At 47.0% G+C, this 19,688-nt stretch overlaps 1 pseudogene; it reads right to left on the bottom strand.

The window, feature by feature from the left end:
• Positions 1–18,059: 18,059 nt before the first annotated feature.
• LOC112929581 (L-xylulose reductase pseudogene) lies at positions 18,060–18,798 on the bottom strand (annotated as a pseudogene).
• Between the last annotated feature and the right edge of the window lie 890 nt (positions 18,799–19,688).

Raw genomic sequence — 19,688 nt, 5'->3', positions numbered from 1 at the left:
TGAACTTTGGAGTCTTAAAGTCTTAACGTGGCTTCCAATTCAGGGCAGTGACTGAGGGTTGACCTTGGAGAGGTTCCTTGGCCTCCCACTTCCCCATGTTTGTCCTCTGCAGAACGGGGAAGACTGAAAATCAGTCTGATGGGACATTGGATAAAAAAATCCTTGTTATTTGAAAATTAGAGCACTTCCCAGGCCAGTTGTTCAACAGCCTCACACACACATACACACACACACACACACACACACACACACTGTCATCCTGCCACCACCCTGGCTCCTCCCCTGTGTCCCCCAGACTCCGCCTCTTCTCATCTTGCTGTGGCGAATACCTGGCACAGACAAGGGCATCCAGCGTGCTGCCAGGGGTCCTTTCCAGTTGGCAGGTGTCATGGTTCCTGGATCGCTACCTGGATTGACTATCACTCCGGTTAGGAATACCCATCTTGAAAGGTTGTTTAAGGGCTAAATGAAATGATGTGGAAGACTGACTGATTCAGGACCTGGACTATAGATCTCACACACACACAGAGAATGAATGAATCCATATTCTACTTATTAGAAAGAGCTTTCATTTTTTTGTTTTCTTTGTAAATAGCAAAGTTCTTCTCTCTCTCTCACTCTCTCTCTCTCTCTCTCTCTCTATATATATATAGATGTAGATATAAATATAGATATAGATATACACATATATATACACACATATATATACATACATATATATACACATATACACAACATATACACATATATAGGCACACACATATGTCATGTGTGTCTTAGAATCAAATATCACATCAACTTTAAGAAATCATGAAGATGGGACACCTGGGTGGCTCAGTGGTTGAGTGTCTGCCTTTGGGCCAGAGCAGAATCCTGGAGTCTTGGGATTGAGTCCCTTATCGGGCTCCCCACAGGGAGCCTGCTTCTCTCTCTGCCTGTGTCTCTGCCTCTCTCTCTGTATGTGTCTCTCATAAATAAATAAAATCTTTTAAAAAAAGAAATCATAAGGATCATTCCAGTTCTAGTTCAGTTCCTTCCCTTTTACCCAAAGGAAAGCTGAGATCTGGCTTAATTTACTTACTTATCTCAACACAGCCAACTCTATGCATTGGAGGAGAATGCTTTTGAGGAATCGTCGGAAAGATTTTCTTGCTCAAAAATATCCCTTTTATCAAGAACTGCCACAGAGCCTGAAATTCCACCATTAGCATTTTAACCATCTTTTAAAATCAAACAGGTTTACAAGGTATTTCTCAAAGCTCACTCTCTTTAAGCTGGCAGTGACCCAGGGTCATCCTGAGAGACTTGAGTGCTGGGTGGACGGGGAGAGAGGGGGTGGTAGGAAGGAGATTCTAAAAGAAGCTGAAAGACACATGTGGCCGACTTTAAAACTTTGTGACAGGCGAGCTAGGCATTAAATTGTTCAACTGTGACAGTTGTACGTTTGTGCTGTTGCATAATACAGGAGGACAAAAAGCATAAATACTAACTGATCATTTCATTCAAAAGAACTCCGACGAGAAAGCCAGACCCCTTGATGCTGTCTTATGCTAAACAAAGCTAAAAGTCTCTCTTAGATTGTTGGCCAAGGGTTTTTTGACTGGGTGGATGGAAATGTTTTTTACAGATCTACAAAGCGTGGGTGGTAAAACAAAGCCTCAAAATGTCCAGGAGCAAAAATGTATCTGGGACTGTATCTGTTCATACACACAAATTGGTTCCGCCACTTGGGTGAGTTGCTCACCGTTGGAGTTCAACATCTCTGGTGTTTGGATGTGTCCTTATCTGCTGTCAATTAAATTCAGCCCACCTGTGTGTTATTTTGGGGACTGTTGGTGAGGGCTAACCAGTTGCTGGTATCAACCAGACGGTTTTCTCCAAAACAAAATAAACGCAACCTCCTCCGATAATTTGATTGGCTCAGTTTGGAAAGATCGGCATCAAAGGAAACAGAAGAAACTTCTAGAAAGTAAGAGGGAGAAAATTCTGGCAATTCCTTCTAACACCAATACTTGTGACTTATTAATTACCAATGGATGATCACTAAACACAGTGAGATTTTTCCCATCAGAGTCTAATTAGTTTCATTGTCTTCTCTCTGAGTTCTATTGTATTCCATTCTACCCATCGGCTGCCTGTTTTAATTAATTTTGCACTGCATTCAAAGGTTTTGCTTTTGTGCCTCTCCGTTTGATTTAAATTCCTTTTTGCAGATAAATAAATAAATAAATATCAAAGCTAATGAGGCTCTGAAGATTCGAGATGTAAATATCATATGCAGATTCTTTTTTGGGTCCCAGCTCAGCAGAAGACCAAAAATAACACTTGGAAGTTTGATTAAGAAATCTCAGGCTCCCCTTTCCAGGCCTCCCTCCAGACAATCTTTCTGCTGGCAATTTCAGTTATTTGACAAAAAATCATGCCCCACACACTCAAAACCCCAGAAGCAAGTTCCTTTCAAGAAGAGCTCAAACGGGCAAAAGACTGTGCTGAGCTCCTGAAGATACATCTCCAACTGACTGACTCGTGTCTATCCTGAGAGGTTTCTATCTATGTGTGTGTGTCTATGCACGAACTGGCACTCTCATACAAACGCACATCTTTCACACACACATGCACTCACAAACACACACATCACAGACATATGCACACACAAGTCCATACAAATGCACACTCTACATTCACACTCTTTCACACATCCACACATTAATGCATACGTTCACACACACACTTTCATGCACATTCACACACATGCACAAAATCACACACGACTCACACAAACTCGCGCACACATTCTCTCTCTCTTTTTTTTAAAGATTTTATTTATTTATTCACGAGACACACACACACACAGAGGCAGAGACACAGGCCCAGGGAGATGCAGGCTCCATGCAGGGACCCCGATGTGGGACTTGATCCCAGTACCCCGGGATCAAGCCCTGAGCTGAAGGCCGACGCTCAACCACTGAGCCACCCAGGTGTTCCGTGCACACATTCTCATACACATCCATGACAAACACATCTTCACACATGCACACAAACTCACACTCATATCCATACATACACATGTGCATCATCCACTCACACACACACTCATTCACCCATAAGCGTGCACACACACATTCTCTCACACGCATGACACATGTGTATCATGCTTTGGCCAGTCCAGGTTTCCTGTTTCAATCCTATGCCTTCAACATCCTCCCAAAAGACATCTCTGCCAGACACCCCAGGACCCCCCCACTCCTGTCAGGTGCACGTAGGGCTGCAGAGTTATTAAACTGTATCCAAAGAGCTCTTATATTGTGCAATCTGCTTTTACCCGGTATCCTTTACGGAGAAAGTCTGATTCATTTCCCAGAAATGCTCATCTGCTATTAATCTTTCAGGATATAGTTAGTGTTGTGATATTTTCAGATATTGTTTTCGGGTGGCAGGGGGAGGGGAGGGCGGATTTCACATGGCTGTCCCCTGGCAGTTTCTGAGCTTACTGGGTGCTTATAAGCGGCTCAGAATTGTGTGACAGCATTTCCATGCAAGGGACTTACAATCATGTTTCATTAATTCGACGTGAATGAAGCCTCATTTCTGGCCTTGAGGAGCTTAAGATTTATGTGAAATTAATAACAGAACAGATGTCTTCACAATTTGGTTCCTCTGGAAAAAAAAAAAAAGGAACCTGATTACTTTGAAAACTTCAATGCTTTAAAATGCAGACCCAGGGAGTTTTTACTCTGGGGTAAAGAGTTATGCCTTGATATCGTCCACATCGCAGAGCTAAGTGGAATTTAAATGTCAGATTTATATTAAATAGTCATATTCCCCATTATGACATATAATAAACAACAGCTTATTACTTTCATTAATAAGATGTGTTGGACATTTAAACTAAAGCTTCCAAGATAAAGCCAGTACCTCATAAGCAAGAGACACTGGGGAGGTGTGGGAAATATGCAAGCAGCCTGGTTTTTAGCTTGGTTTCTGATAATTTAATCATTGATTCCTCCTAGGAAAACAAAATGCATCTGTGCTCACACAAAACTCACCACTTTATAAAGGAGTTGAGTCATCTCCCGCAGACATGTGTGCCGAGGGCCAAATGCTCTCCATTTCACAGGACATTTTAAGTCTTGCCTCTTTATTTTATTTTTTCCTCTTGCCTGAAATCCTTTCCCTTTATCTAGGCTTCTGTAGTGCTGGGTGCCTCTCCGGCTGAATTTTAACACTCCTCCGGGCTCAAGTGTGTCCACACACCAGCGGGAGGGGGGCTGGGTTTTTACTTCCCGAAGTCCAAGGAGGATAAGTGTGATAGAAATTTCCCCCCTGTGGGCCTGTTGTTCTGGAAGTGAGAGAGAGAGAGAGCTGAGACCCCCAGGCACCAGGCAGTTCCCCTCCCTCTGGCAAAGCAAGTTAATGAGGTTTGCAGGGGGTGGGAGGTGTCAAATGGCAAAGCCCAGAGTTAACTATTAGGTTCCAGAATCCTTTCCCCATAACAGCTGTGATAACCCTTCTCTCTATTCCAAACCAGCAGTGGGGGGTGGACTTAGAACCTTCCCCACATTCCCCAAGAGAAAACAAGAACATTGAGCCAAATAATCTGAAAGCCTCTCCCTTTAGCATGCTCCATCTACTCTAATATTGGCTTTCCTGATACTTGTCCTCTTATTTCTCCTCTTGCCCTCCCTCCCTCCACACCTAGACCAGGTTGGGGATCCTAAAGTCCAGTCACCTCTGCTGACTGACCCAAAGGTGATGGTCCAGAGAAGCTTGAAGGAGATGTGACCGGCCCCAGCACTTCCTAAGGGTGTGTGGCATTGAGCAACACAGAGCTTGTTGGACCCTCTGTCTCCTCATCTGAAAGGGGACAGAATCACTCCCACCCAGGACTGTTGTGATGATGATGCTATGAGCTGATGCATGGAGAGAGCTTGGCACTAAGGCAGCTCTCCACAAATTGAGCTCCTGTTAGTATTATACAGCTCCTGGAAGGATGGCAAGCCATGGTCCTGCAGAGGTAGCCAGGAATGACTTTAGGAGCCTCTGCAGACTGCCACTCCCCACCCCATGCAAAGAGGATTATCTAAATTGTCCCTACTCTTGGCTGATACTGGGTTGTGAGCAGTGGATGGGCCCCATCTAGGAAGCAGGATAACTCAGAGTCGGGCATCTGTCACCACAGGTGTGCATGCCAATGGCACTGGCAATGCCAGACCTTCCACTTCTTCAAGGAAGCCAGAAATGGTGGAACGCTTTTATGTCAAGGCTTCCATGTTTCAAATAGAGGGCACCACTAGGCCACAAACCCTTATCTGAAACTGTTGCATCCAGACATATTTCAGTACTCAGAAATGTTCAGGTTTGAAGAGATTATACAACATAACTGCCATCTATTACCTGACATCCCTGGGCAGGCTCTGGAGAAACGTGACACAGTCAAACTCATTAATATCCCTGCATCACAGGACTGGTCACCACTTCCTTCTCCCCATAGGGCACTGGGATCTGTAGGCCCTCACCACGTTGGCAGGTGGGGAATGTCTTCTGGCAGAGGAGGGCATCTATGGTGGAAGTCTCACGACTCAGTTTCCTACAGCCAGCCCCAATTACTTTAGAGAGTCTTGCAAGAGCCATGAAGCTTTGGAATTCCTGTGCTGAAAGGCTCCTAATGATCATGGTGTAAAGTCAAGACTAAGTCACTGGACTCTAAGTGATGGAAACCCAAGTCAAATAGGGTTGAGCAAATAATGGTGGCAATAATCCCATTACTAGCTCATGCAACAGGAGGGTATAGAGGTGGTGGATCCAGGTGCTCTGACAAGGTCCCTAGGACTCTATTTCTCTTATCACTCTGCTTCACTTTTGATAGTGTTGGCTCCAAACTCAAACAGATGCTTCCTTCATGGTGACAAAATGGTTGCCAGCAGCTCCAGCCACACATGCTTCTAAGGTTGGGCCCTATGAAAAAACATCATGAACTTATGCCCAGAAATCTAAACAACAGCTATTGGACATTTCTATGGCTCGATGGAGTCACTTGCCCATCATGAAACCAATCACAATGCCCAAGGTTACACACCCACCTGAATGCAGGGATGGATTCATCTTGGCACAAGCTGCTTAGACTTGAGAGTAGAGGTTTCTGAATGAAGGCAGGGGCTGAAGATCTGTAAGCCCCTTATGAAATAAACCCCAATTCCCACCCACCCCAACATGTCTGCTCCCAGCTGTTCTTTTGTCGCCCATCCTAGACCACCACACTGACACCCTTCCTGCCTCCCACCCTTATAATCCCTTATAATCTCCATGGTGACCAAGAGGTTTCTCTTCCTTTTGCTGATAAGAACTCTATTCAATTTGATCAACATTTCATGCTTAAGAGACAGTGCTCACTTTCCCCATTTTACTGACTAGGAAACAGGGACTTGAAGAGTTTGTATAGCCTCAGTGGCAAACAGTATGGAGGCACCTCAAAAAGCTAAAAGTAGAACTACCCCATGCTCCAGCAATTCTTCTGAGTATTTATCTGAAAGAAATAAAATCACAATCTCAAAAAGATACATATATCCCCACGTTTATTGCAGCATTATTTACAATAGCCAAGGCATGGAAACCACCTGTGATCACTGACAGATAAATGGATAAAGCAAATGGAGCACACACACACACACACACACACACACATTGGGATATTATTTAGCCATAAAAAAGAAGAAAATCTTTCCATTTGCAACAACATAGTTGGACTTTGAGGACCTTATGTTATAACCCAAACAGAGAGACAAATACTCTATGATCTCACTTACATGAGAACCTTAAAAAAAAAAAATCCCCAAACATAAAGAAATAGTGTTTGCCAGTAATGGGGGATGGGAGTAAGCAAAAATGGGTAAAGGGGGTCAAAAGATTCAAACTTCCAGGTATAAGGTAAATAAGGCCTAGGGATATCATGCACAGCATGGTGACTATGGTTAACAATACTGCACTGTGCATTTGAAAGTTGCTAAGAGAAGAGATCTTAAAAGTTCTCAAAAAAAAAAAAAAGTTCTCATTATAAGAAAAAAAATATTCTGGGATGCCTGAGTGGCTCAGTGGTTGAGTGATCACACCCTTTAGCTCAGGTTGTGATCCCAGATCCAGGGATGGTGTCCTGCATCTAGCTCCCTGCGAGGAGCCTGCTTCTCCCTCTGCCTATGTCTCTGCCTGTCTCTGTGTCTCTCATGAATAAATAAAGAAAATCATTTTTTTAAAAAAAGAAAAAAATGTGTAACTGTATGTTGATGGGTGATGGTTATTAACTAAGATCTTGGGTGGTCATCCTTTCCCAATATAAACATATATCAAACAATTATGTTGTAACACCTTAAAGTAATACAATGTTGTATGTCAATTATATCTCAAAAAAGAGAGAGAGTAACTTGTCCCAAGTTGTAGAGCTAGAGATCACCATTTCTGCTTATCCATCTCTGGACTAAGTGGCCTGGCATTGGCATCTACTCAATTTTTCTCATTTTGAAACTGGGAAGGCTGGATGTTCAGGTCCGATCCTTATTAAAAGTGGGAAGAAAGTGGTGTTATTCTCTTCAGCCTGAGGTTGTGAGGTGTTGGAAGTGCAGAGAGGAAAAGAAAAAGGAGAATAATCCGTGTGGGTTAATGTGTAACTGAATCCAAAAATGTTTTTTCTTGAGCTAGAGCTTCTATTGTCAACCATTATTAGAAAAATAAGTATCAATAATAAAAATAAATAATAATTTAAAAAAATAAATAATAATAAAAATTAAAAAAAAAGAAAAATAAGCATCAAGCCAGCAGTACCATGGATATAGATGTACCTGGAAGTCTAGATGTAGACATCCATCTTCTATTTTAGTAGGTGATACATACATAAGGTTTTAAAAAACCCACCAAACTTCTAAGTCATAAAAAGTATGTCTCAGCCAGCTACCCAGTTTCTCTCCTCAGAGACATTGGCCTAATGTTCTCATAAGTCCATCTGGAAAATGTGAAGCATAAAACAAGAGACTGCTTATTTCTCCAGAACCTCCCCAAAACAAATATTATCAAACTTTATTATATTTGCCACTCTGATCAATGAAAAGGAGTATTTTTCAGGTGCCTGGGTGGCTCAGTTCTTTAAGCATCTTCCTTTGGCTTAGGTCATTATCCCAGGGTTCTGGGATAATCTTTGGGATTGAGCCCCACATTGGGGTCCCTGCTTAGTGGAGAATCTTCTTCTCCCTCTCCCTCTGCTCATCCTTTCTCTCTCTCTCTCTCTCTTCCTCTTTCTCTCTCTCTCAAATAAATAAATAAAAACTTTCTTTAAAAAAGAAAAATAGTATTTTTCTTGAATTGCATGTTCATAATCTTCAAATATTTTCTGTTCAGTCATATGATTTTTCTTATTGACTTATAGGGACTCCTCATATATTCAGTAAATTCATCTCTGTATAATATGAGATGCAAATATTTATTACATATCTAGATCACCCTTACTCTTTGGTTTTTTGTTATGTAGCCTTAAAAATATTTCTTTGTAGGCCAACTGATCAATTTTATTATAGCTTCTGGTATTTTGGCCATATTTTGAAAACTCTTAACCATTCTGATATTTTTTTGAAGTTCCTCCACATTTCCTTCCAGTTCATTTATGTATTATTGAATGTATGCAAACATGGATTCATCTGAAATCTTTTGGGATATATGTTGTGAGGTAGGGGACCAATTTTACATTTTATCTAGATGACCACTCATTAATCCAAAGACATTTATTAAATAAAGCCATCTTTCCCCCTACTGCTTTGAAATGCCCAAACCTTGGACTGTTGCAACATTCTACATTTATCTCGTTGTTCAGAGGCTATATAATTATTCCAATGTCATTCACAATGCTTGTGGGAACCATCTTGCACACGATGGAAGCAATACAGATAAAACAATTTTGATAAGGAAGAAGCACTGTGAGGATGCACCCACTAGAGAGCTACACCAAACCGACGCTATCAACAAAAGCATGATGAGAATACTTCCCATCATGAACATTTGGTTGTGTTCAGCTTTTAGACAGGAGGTGGAAACATTTGAATACTAAAACAAGACATCAAAGTGCATAGTTCTGTAAACAAATACTTGTAACCCAAGGACCGAAGTGGTTCTCATGGAAGCTTAAAGTCCCAGGACATGTGGATTCACACCATCTAGAACACCTGTTAAGACTGTGACCCTATAGACATAACCAGACAATTGCCTTCTCAATTGGAGTTCCCCTCGCCAGCAGAATGTGAACTCCTGGGACTTTCCTTGAGCTCCAGATGATCCTGGGACCTCCTTCCCACAGGGAAAGGCCTGGGTGCCCTTTGATCTTCTTAGAGCAAAATCCACTGGGTAAAATTATAATTTGATATGGCTGCACGTAGCCAATAGAAACTCATAAACCGTCTTAACATCATAATGCATTGTGAAAAAGAATCGCTAAGTACCATGAAACATATGAGAACCCCAGGCTTCCATTCATCTCTAGCTTTATGCTAGGGCAGCATATTAAAGTGATTTCAACTTCAGAGCTGAGCTCCCCAAAGAGTGCTCCAGTCTTAATTAAAATGTCAATGAAATACAAAAGTGCATGGGGGACATTCTCAGAAATCATTCCCTTTTAACTTCCGGCTGGCTGGCTGCTCCTTCCCTCAAGCCCACCAGCTTGGCCACTCAGTGCAGGTACTCAAGCCACCCTTCTACTCTCTGCCATGGGGGAGCCCTTGTCCAGACCCCAACCATCCCCATGGGAGACTGGAGGAAGGTGGGCTGCAGATTCTTGCTTGAGGCTTCTCTGTATCTTGAGCTGCTCGAGTTGAAGGCATGGACGATCATTACCTGGGTGCATAACCCAGAACCGCAGAACAAGGGGTGGGCTGGAAAGGTAGGGGGAAATGAGAGAAAACCTCAGCTTCAGGTCAGTTGGGTGCAGCATCAGTGAACCCAGGAAAATTTTAACTCAGGAATTGAAAATGCAGATACTTATGGGGCTAGACAAAGGACATTATTGAGGAAATGGGGGAGGTGCAGAGTATGAGGGGGTGGTGGGGATTGCCAAGAGCTAGAAATCATTTTCCCTTCAAAAGGAACAGTTGCTACTCAGTTTGGAGATTGTTTACGTGTGGGAGCGCAAACCTGGTATCACTATGCCTTCCAATTTATTTTTAAGATTTTATTTACTTATTCATGAGAGACACAGAGATACAGGTAGAGACACTGGCAGAGGGAGAAGCAGGCTTCCTGTGGGGAGCCCGATGCGGGACTTGATCCCAGGATTCCGGGATCATGACCTGAGCCAAAGGCAGACGGTCAACCACTGAGCCACCAAAGTGCCCCCCTTCTGATTTTTTTTAAAGAAAACCCAGAAATCTGCATTTTTCAAATGTGAAGTCTCATGACTTCGTATTGGCTACTTATTAAATATTTAAAACTTCTGCATGGATCAACATATGACCAAAATAAAACATGTGTGGATAAATTTCAGTCCTGGGAGGGGACTATGAGGTCCCAGGCACGTCCCTTCCTTAATCTCTATATCCATCCATGCATCCAGCCATTGAATATTCACTAATGCCTCCAGGTGCCAAGCTAATAGAGAAACAAATGATTCTAAGTGCAAGTCCAGTCTTATCTCCAGTCCCATTCTGGTCCTCTCTTGGCTTGAGAGAGCAAGGTAGCCAGATACAGTATTTAAATTATATTGTGTGTGTGTTAAGTACAGTCCAGGAATTGAAAGGCAACCTTTTTCAATGGATCTATCTTGGCTTCAAAGTTGCATATGACCTTGGATTAATACCTTCTCTTCTTTCTCATAGCACAAGCTGAAGAATTTTTTATGAGACTCTAAATTGTCACAGTGACCATTTCTGTTCTGGTTAGTGACCTCACTCGAGGCCCCAGGCCCACGGTAACTTTTGTGTTAATATAACCTCTGGTGATGCTCACCTGTCTGAATCTGTCAGGACTTCCTGCCTCTGTCCTGCCTGGACCATAACCACAGGAAATGCCTCTGTAATTGTTGAATTGCTGCATTTTATGCTTTTAGTCAAAGGAGAACATGGGGAAGTGGCATCCATCGTCTCCTCAGAGATAAGTGACTCCCTGGACTACAGTCAGAAGAGCTTTTTGCTAAGAGGGACACTCCTGCTGTGTCCTGGCATGCCCATCTGTCCCTGTGTATGGCAGGGGTGGGGGTGCAGGGGTGTGGGGCCCCCAAGAACACAAGCAAGGCAGACCCTGCTATAGGTGGTGGGTTTCCTCGTTGTTGGGGCGAGGCCCTTGGGAAGATGCCAGTCCTATTTGTTCCTCACCTGATGCTGCTGACAACCTTGCAAGGACAGGGACCTTGACTTGTCACTTCTACATTCCCAGTACCCAGCACAGAGGCTGCTCATAGTAAGTGAACATTTGCAGAGTGACTGGCCTATGGGGGAAAAACCATTTTGCTGATGGGCAATTAAGAATCAGAGAAGAGAAGGGATTCATCTGAAGCCTTTTGCTCTCTTCTCCCTCTTACCATCTACACACACACACACACACACACACACACACACACACATACACGGAGAGACACACAGATGCATGCATACACACATTCTCAGATACAGATACATACGGACCCACATTCACATGCAGACGCACAATCACATGGAGAACGGGCACATGTGCACACATGCACACATACATGGACACGCACATACACACGCCCCCCCCCCCACTTCAGCTTCCAGTTCCTAGATGCCACTCGTACAGCAATGCACCCAGGCCTCTCACTCAAACTTGCTGTCCCAGGTGCAGGAGATGCTGTTTCTCTCACACCTCTGTCCAAGGAACCCAGTTCATGCTAAATACTTGACTGTCATTCAAGCTGCCCCTTGGGAAAAACCATCACCGTTTAGCAGGATCTCTCTCTGGAAAGACATTTGCACCGACAATTCCTATCATTCCAGAAGTCTGATGTTTGAGAAAGCATTTACTTCCCTTGAGGCGTAAGAACAGGGCACATCCGTTTGTGGGTGCCACCAGCCTTGACCTTGGGCTGTCTAATAAAGCACTGGCTCAACTATGTCTGAGGTTGTAAAACTGCAACATAGCTTCTAGGTGATTCTGAATGAAGAGCTCAGGATGCTCCTACTACACCACAAACACCTGCTTATCTTTTTCTGTGTGTCATAGATTGTAGGTCTACACTCCTGCCCGTATTCACGGATTTGGGGCCTCTGAGGCTGTTTTCTGATCATCCAGCCTGAGGTCTTTATTCCACTGTTTTTTCCAAACTCGTGGCTCTGCCTCTTCTTTAGCAGATAACTCAGCCATAATTTAACATTTGTGCTCTTTCAATTCAGTCAAACAATCTCCTTTCGTGGGGCTAGCCACTCTTTTTGAGAGGCAGGGATGGGGAGGGAGGCTTGGGCTTGCTCTGCTTTTGTGTGAGCCTGTTGCTAAGAAATAGCATACTTTTTGTTCATCTTACCTGCTTTCCAGCTTTTGATCGATAGCAGAGCGCGTATACCTTATATAAGAACTAGCTGCATTTATTCAGCAGGTTATACATTAATTTTACCATCAGGACATCGTACAAATAGATAATCTTAAAAAAAAGCATTTTGGATTTCTTAAAAGTGAATTTAATTATAAGTAGTAATGTGTGCTGGAGAATTATAATTATGAAAAGTCATGTTCTGTAAGACTGAAATGACAGATTATATTTCAAAGACTTATTGCAGAGGAATTAAAAGACCCAATTTATTAGTTGTAAATTTATGATTATTGCGGCTTTGCTGAAACACGCGCACACACACACACACACACACACACATCATAGCATATTCTAGTTGGATTTAGTATGCCTAATCCTTTCGACAAGAATCATATTTTGCACCAGAAGCTGCCACTCCGTTAATTTGTTTGTGAGACAAAAACAGACAACTAATCTTTGTCTTCTGATCCCTGAATGGCAATAATTTAAATTACTTTGTAGGCATGTTTTGCGTCCCTCCCTCCATCCTCGCAAAGTGATTAAAAAGTTGACATGGACCCGAGAACAGAAATGCTGTTGTCAAGGAGGAACAGAAGAGGGTTTTGTGGGTATCGCTGGGGAGGGCATGGGGGGAGGCAGCAGAGCTGCAAAGGACCTGGGATTGAGCCTCGCTGGTTCACACAACAAATATTTGCTGAGCATCTACTATGTTCCAGGCATCGTACTAAGTATATTCGAGGTGTTATCTCCATTAAGCCAAGCTGAGGGGTTTAGACCTTCTCCTGAAGAAAATGGGGAGCCACGGATGGTTCATGAACATGAGTCAGTGGTCTTGGAGAAAGACCTAGGCAACTCTTTTGCCTACAGACAGGTAACACAGGCCCGGAGAGGTTGTAGAAGCCAGAGGAAGCACGCCCTGTCAAAAGGGGTAGCCACTACTTGGCTCCAGCCCACGGTGGACAGAGATTCCGGACCCCCCAGCTTGTTAGAAGAAGCTAGAAATTTGTAGATTGATTGCAGAAATCGTCCTACCCTTTGCTGTCGTCATGCCCTTGACACGTGACTTGGTAGCCCCTCCCGTGACGTGCTGGAGTCCTCACCCCACCACCGTATCTGCTCACCAACATCTCCTGGACTGTGACAGAGCCTGGCCTTCAGGGGCCTCGCACGCTTCCACCGTCTACCCCTGGGAGTCTGTCTCTGCCCTGAGGACGAGCCTAGGCCTTCCTGCTGGAAGACCACGTGCAGTCCCAGCCTGGCCCACCTAGACCAGTGCAGCCCACCCGGCTGGCCTGCAGCTTTGCAGAAACAAGGAGGAGCCCGGACCCCACCCGCCAGCCCGCCAGCCTGCAGACTAACAGGAAATAAGAAATGTCTCTTGTTCCACGCCACTGAGTTCTGGAGTCACTGGTTAGGTGGTGATAGCTAACTGACACAATAATTAACTCCTATTTTAAAAAACAACTTCAGGGGCATCTGGGTGGCTCAGTCCTGGAGTCACAGGATCAAGCCCCGTTGGGCGCCCTGCTCAGCAGGGAGTCTGTTTCTCCGTCTGCTCCTCCCCTGCTCGTGCTCGCTCTCTTTCTCTCTCTCTAATAAATGAAACCTTTTAAAAAATAAAAATAGGGGCACCTGGGTGGCTCAGTGGCTGACCATCTGGCTTCAGCTCAGGGTGTGATCCCGGGGTCCTAGGACCGAGTCCCGCATCAGGCTCCCTGTGGGGAACCTTCTTCTCCCTCTGCCTGTGTCTCTGCCTCTCTGTGTCTCTCATGAATAGATAAAATCTTTAAAATAAATAAATAAATAAACACACACATACATACATAATAAAATAAAAATAAAAAGCAACTCTATGCTGTCATCCCTCCTCTCGTCAACCAACGCCCCTACCCCCCACACCTGCAAATAGAGGGTCCTGAGGCTCAGTAAACGTTTCTGGCTCACCAGGCATCAAGGAGGGCACAGTTCTAAGCTGCTGGGTCAGGGAGAGGAGAGGACACCTAAGCACGTCACACCTGCCACCTGCTCCGACCTTGACCTTCCTGCAGGAGGGCAGGAGGGCAGCAGGTGGGGCGGACTGCAGGGGCCTCTGTGGCCTCAGTGGCCTCAGTGCTCAGTCTCCCTACTCATCCACCACCAGGGGCCCGCCTGTGTGTTCAGCAGGCTCCAACCCAGCTGTCTCTCCCCAGCTCCGTGTCTGGGTCTGTGACCCCCAAGAGCTCTGAGCCCCAAGGCTCGAAACTGCAACCTCTCCTCTGGGCATACAGCGTGGCTGGAAGCCTCTGCGGATGGAGCAGAGCGCTCGGGCAGGCGGCACCCGGTCCTCCAGCCCCCGGTACATCCTACCCCAGGCCTGCATCCCTGCCTCAGAGGGCAGCGAGCCTCGGGGCTCCGGGCAGGCTCTCAAGCTGGACCCTGCAGCTCCATCTCCCTTTGTCACCAGGCCTTGCTGCTGTGTGAGTTAGAAACAGCTCCCTGCGGGCAGGCGCAGCGTCAGGGCTTGTCTTAGCTGCATGTGCGCCGCATCAACACCCCAGCCGGGGCCCTTGGTTCAAGGCTAAGCGTGACATACGTCAGAACTTGAATCAGCCTAGGTGTTATCGACCCCTGTCTGCCAGTTTGGAATGTCCTTCCCCTTCCTCGGCCTTCAAGGCTCCGTTCTAGTGATGCCTCCTCTGCAAAGTCCTCCTGGATCCACTCCCTTGACTGAGATTATTCTTTCTGAAACCCTTGAAGCCCTGGGAGCCCCCTTATTTAGCTTCTATCCTGTCCTGAGTGTCCCTTGGCACCTGTCTGTCACTCCCCACCATACCATGCGAGCAAGGAGGGGTGCTCACCTGCCACCCATGTGGGTGCCCACAGGCTATGTGACAGGGGTCAAGGAGGAGAGGTGGTGCCTCTGAAGAAGTGGCATGTGCAAGGGTCCTCTGGGAATTCAATTCAAGCTGGTTCCTAAAGGCGTAGAAGGAGGCAGCCTCCCTCACTCCCACATTGCCCCGCTGGGGGTGATACCTGGCGAATATTCCCCAAGTGGATGAGGCGTGGCTTGTAAGGTGCACTGTGGCCACCCCCCATCCCTCCCCGAGGCCTGCTCATCTGCGATTCCGCCCTAAGTCCCTCTTGGATCCTGCCACAGAGCCACTTGTTCCAGCGAGCCTCCACCAGTAAGGGAGGCAAGGACCAGGCGAGTTTGACGAGCAGGAACAGGACATGGAGAACGTTCCAGATTTGGAGACTGACTCGGGCATCACCGTGGCTCCAGGAGCCCGGATGGGGTCTGTGTGTCTCTGGGCTGTGGCGGGGAGGACAGTGGATAGAAGTCAAGCTGAGGGGCAGGAGGGAGCTGGAGCCCCGGGCAGCACAGAGGAGGCAAGTGGCATCTGCAGCCAGCCCTGGGGAGGCGGAGGTGGGGGTGCTGCTTACAGGAAAGGGATTTTCTGGATTCCTAGAAAAACAATAGCCAGGGCTTGTTGCTGGGGCAGAAGGATTGGGGTCACCAGCTGGCTCTTTGGTACTGTGATTGGTTCCCGATGCTTCAGAATTCGAGGGCAGGAGGCACTTGGTGACACCGGCTGACCCTCGGGCCCCCTAACCCTCTCCCCAGCACCCCCCCCCCCCGTGTCCCACAATGTATAAGATGTTCTGATTGCCTGTTTCTCCTTCCTTCTCACTTTGCTCTTCTTTTGCTGGGGTGTGTGGTGGGGATAAAGCCTTAGAGGCACTTCCAGGAGCCAGGCAGACACCCCACAGCAGGCCCCTGGGCACCTGCTGAAGGCAATGGCTTGCTAGCTGTAGAGTGGGGACAGGCCTGGGCTTGGGTGAGGAAGGACGGCATTCTGGTTGGGGGCTGGTGGGATAAGGCCATCCCGGGGGGTAAGAAGCCACCGACACCCGGTCCTAGGGTCTCAGAAGGGCCAAGCCAGCTGCATCTCATTGTCCTCAGAGCACAACCCAACTCCTTAGCTCAGCCAAACAGCATGATCTGGCCCCACTGACCGCCACCCACTCCCCCAACTTCACCTTCCAGTATTACCACACTGAACCCTTAGGGTTATTTGGGTGCAAGCAACGGAAATACACCCTGACTCACTTAAGGGCAATGGGGGTTATTGGGGTGACAACAGAGGGGAGGAGGGATACCAGTGCATGGGCCCTGCAGCAGCGCACTTGGATGGCCAGCACCCTTTGTGTTTATGTCATTCAAAATGTCATGGGCATCCCGTTGGCTGAGCCCAGATCACAAGCCCACCCATAGGGTAGCCAGAGGAAAGCCCTGGCCCAAGAAGGCTTCAAGGACCCACCTGGCTGCTGAAGACAGAAGGCAAGTACCCCAGTTTACCTTCCCAGTAACACTGTCCTCAACGGAAAGGACAGAACTCCTCCAGAGGGAGAGGAGACACATGTTTGGTGATCAAACCCACAAATGTCCACTGTGCCCTTCACTCACTCTATGGCAGCCATGACGCTCTTCTTTTTGTCCCTTTTGTTCCTCAAATACAATAAGCTTGCACCTGCCACAGGGCTTTTGCACCTGCCATTCTCTCTACTGGAAACACTCTTGTCTTAGTTCTGCACATGTCTGCTTCTTTGTCTTTCTTCAGAAATCAATTCCTCTCAAAGCCTCCCACTCCCACCACCTTTTCTCAAGTTCTCCCTATCCGATCATCTTGATACCATCCTTCACAGGTCTTCCCACCATCCGGGATGACTTCTTCTATGAATGTGTCTGCTCTGTGTTCTCTGTCTCCTTCCACTAGGGGGGAAGCACCATGAAAGCAGTAACTGCAATTAGTCATTGCTGTAGATCCAGGGCCTGGCACAGGGCTTAATAAGCCTTTAGCAGCTAAATAAGCAAATAGGAACAAAGAATCCCAGACAAGGAGCATGTGGTCTGGCCAAGGATGCCTGGAAATGAGACCATGATGGCACTTAGGGTGCAAAAGCCAAACTTTGCCTGCTCTGGGGAGGCACTCAGTGGAGTGTCAGCTGGCTAGGGGCATGGGCTCCATAGCAGGTTGCCTGAGTCAGCGCTCACTAATTGTGCCTCAGTCTCCTCATCTTGGAAAAGAGAACTCCAGATCTAAAGTGAGTGACTATTTTATGACTGAACAGGTGGGAGCGGCTACAAATACATTTGCAGAAGTCTCTTTAAAGTCATGCTTCTCCGGACGCCTGGGTGCCTCAGTGGTTGGGCCCATCTGCCTTTGGCGCAGGGCGTGATCCTGGAGTCCCAGAATCAAATCCCACATTGGACTCCCCACGGGGAGCCTGCTTCTCTCTCTGCCTGTGTCTCTGCCTCTCTCTGTGTGTCTTTCATAAATAAATAAAATCTTTTTTAAAAAAGTAAAGTCATGCTTCTCCAACTTCACGTTTCCCACAGTTATAATAACCTGGAAATGTCGTCTAAAACGTAGGTTCTAAGGAAGCATTTCCCTCCCCTGCCCTGCCCCCATCACCAATTCTTTTTTTTTTTTTTTTTTTTTTGAGCAGAAGACTCATGTTTATTGGAGAAACTGGGCGGGGAGGGGGGTCTGCATTGAGCAGGGGTGTCAGGTAGACAGAGACTCAGGTGGCCAGGAAGCCCCCATTGACCGGCATAGTGGAACCCGTGGTCATACTGCTCCGGTCACTCAGCAGGAAGAGGATGGTGTCCACCACGTTCTCCACCTCTGCAAACTTGCCAAGTGGGATTTGATCTAGCATGGTCTTGGCCCTTTGAGGGTTGCTCCAATTGGCCTGGCCCATGGGGGTCATCACCACTGTGGGGTTCACCGTGTTCACGCGGATCTTGTGTGGCCCAAGCTCCAGAGCCATCACCTTGGTCCGCATGTCCATGGCACCCTTGGTGGAGCAGCAGACGCTGTGGTTGGCTATTGCTCGCTGCGAGGCCTGGCTGGAGATGCTCACGATGGACCCTGGGGCTCCCCTGGCTATTCAGCCGCGGGCCACAATCTGGGACACTTGGATGACGGCCCGCAGGTTCGCGTCGAAGGATGCTTCCTTGGTGACCTCCAGGAAGGGCTGCAGCAGCGCCACGCAGCGTTCACCAGCAGGTCCACGGGGCCACGCTGCCCAGTGCCCGCTCGGTGGCCTCCCAGTCAGCCAGGTCCACACACTCGGGCTCCACCCCGGGACACTCGCTTGGGTGTGTCCAGACCTGTCCAGGTCGGCCTGGCTCCGGCTCACCGCCACCACCTGCACCCCCGCGGCGTGCAGCGCCTGGACCGTGCTGCGCCCGATGCCTTCGCCCGCCCCCGGGACGAGCGCCCGGGGCCCGCGAGCCCCAGCTCCATGGCCGCGGTTCCGTCTCTGCGCGCGGCGGCGGCCCCACCGCCCCCATCACCAATTCTGATTCAGTAGCTCTAACGTGGAATCCTGGAAGGTTCCAAGAACAGCTTCCCCGGAGTTTCAGGACCCAACGGATAAGCTGTGATTGCGCATGATGGACACTAGATGGAGCCACGCGCCCAGAGAACTGGTCCGAGCCGGGCCCGCCGAGCCCCGAGGCTGCTTCGCCACGAGTGGCCAGCAGGTGGCGCAAGCCGTCCTCGGAAGGAGCCGCCCGTCCGCGGGGCGGGGAGGGGAGTCGGGGGTGGGCGCGCTCCCTCCCTGCCAAGGAGGGTTCAGCCGCGCGGACAGCCCTGAGCCCGGGGAGGCCCAGCTTAGCTCAGGCCGCGGGGGGTCCGGCCCCCTGTGCGACAGCGTCCCGTCTGCGGTGGTCTTAGCCCTTGCTCCCAGGGTAAAGGCTTTGCACTCAGTAGGTGCTCAATAAAGACTTTAAAAATAAAAATAAAAATAAAAATAAAAATAAAAATAAAAATAAATAAAATAAAATAAAATAAAATAAAATAAAATAAAATAAAATAAAATAAATAAAATAAAATAAAATAATAAAATAAAATAAATAAAATAAAATAAAATAAAATAAAAATAAAATAAAATAAAATAAAAAAAAATAAAATAATAAAATAAAATAAAAAAGACTTGATCACTTGGGAAGACACGCACACAGGCCTGCTGGGTGACCTCTGTGATAAAGACCGTCATTGCTTAACTATTAAGTGCCTACTGCATGCATGCCAGGCACTGTGTTAAGTATCTACTACACTCCAACAGATCCTCCGCCACCCGCCACAGCCCTGAGATGGTTATTGTGACTATTGGACACACAAGGCGGAGGAGG

Source organism: Vulpes vulpes, chromosome 2, assembly GCF_048418805.1.
Source record: "Vulpes vulpes isolate BD-2025 chromosome 2, VulVul3, whole genome shotgun sequence".
NCBI lineage: Eukaryota > Metazoa > Chordata > Mammalia > Carnivora > Canidae > Vulpes > Vulpes vulpes.
Note: the sequence above shows the minus strand (reverse complement) of the source record. Positions and strands in the feature narration are given on the sequence as shown.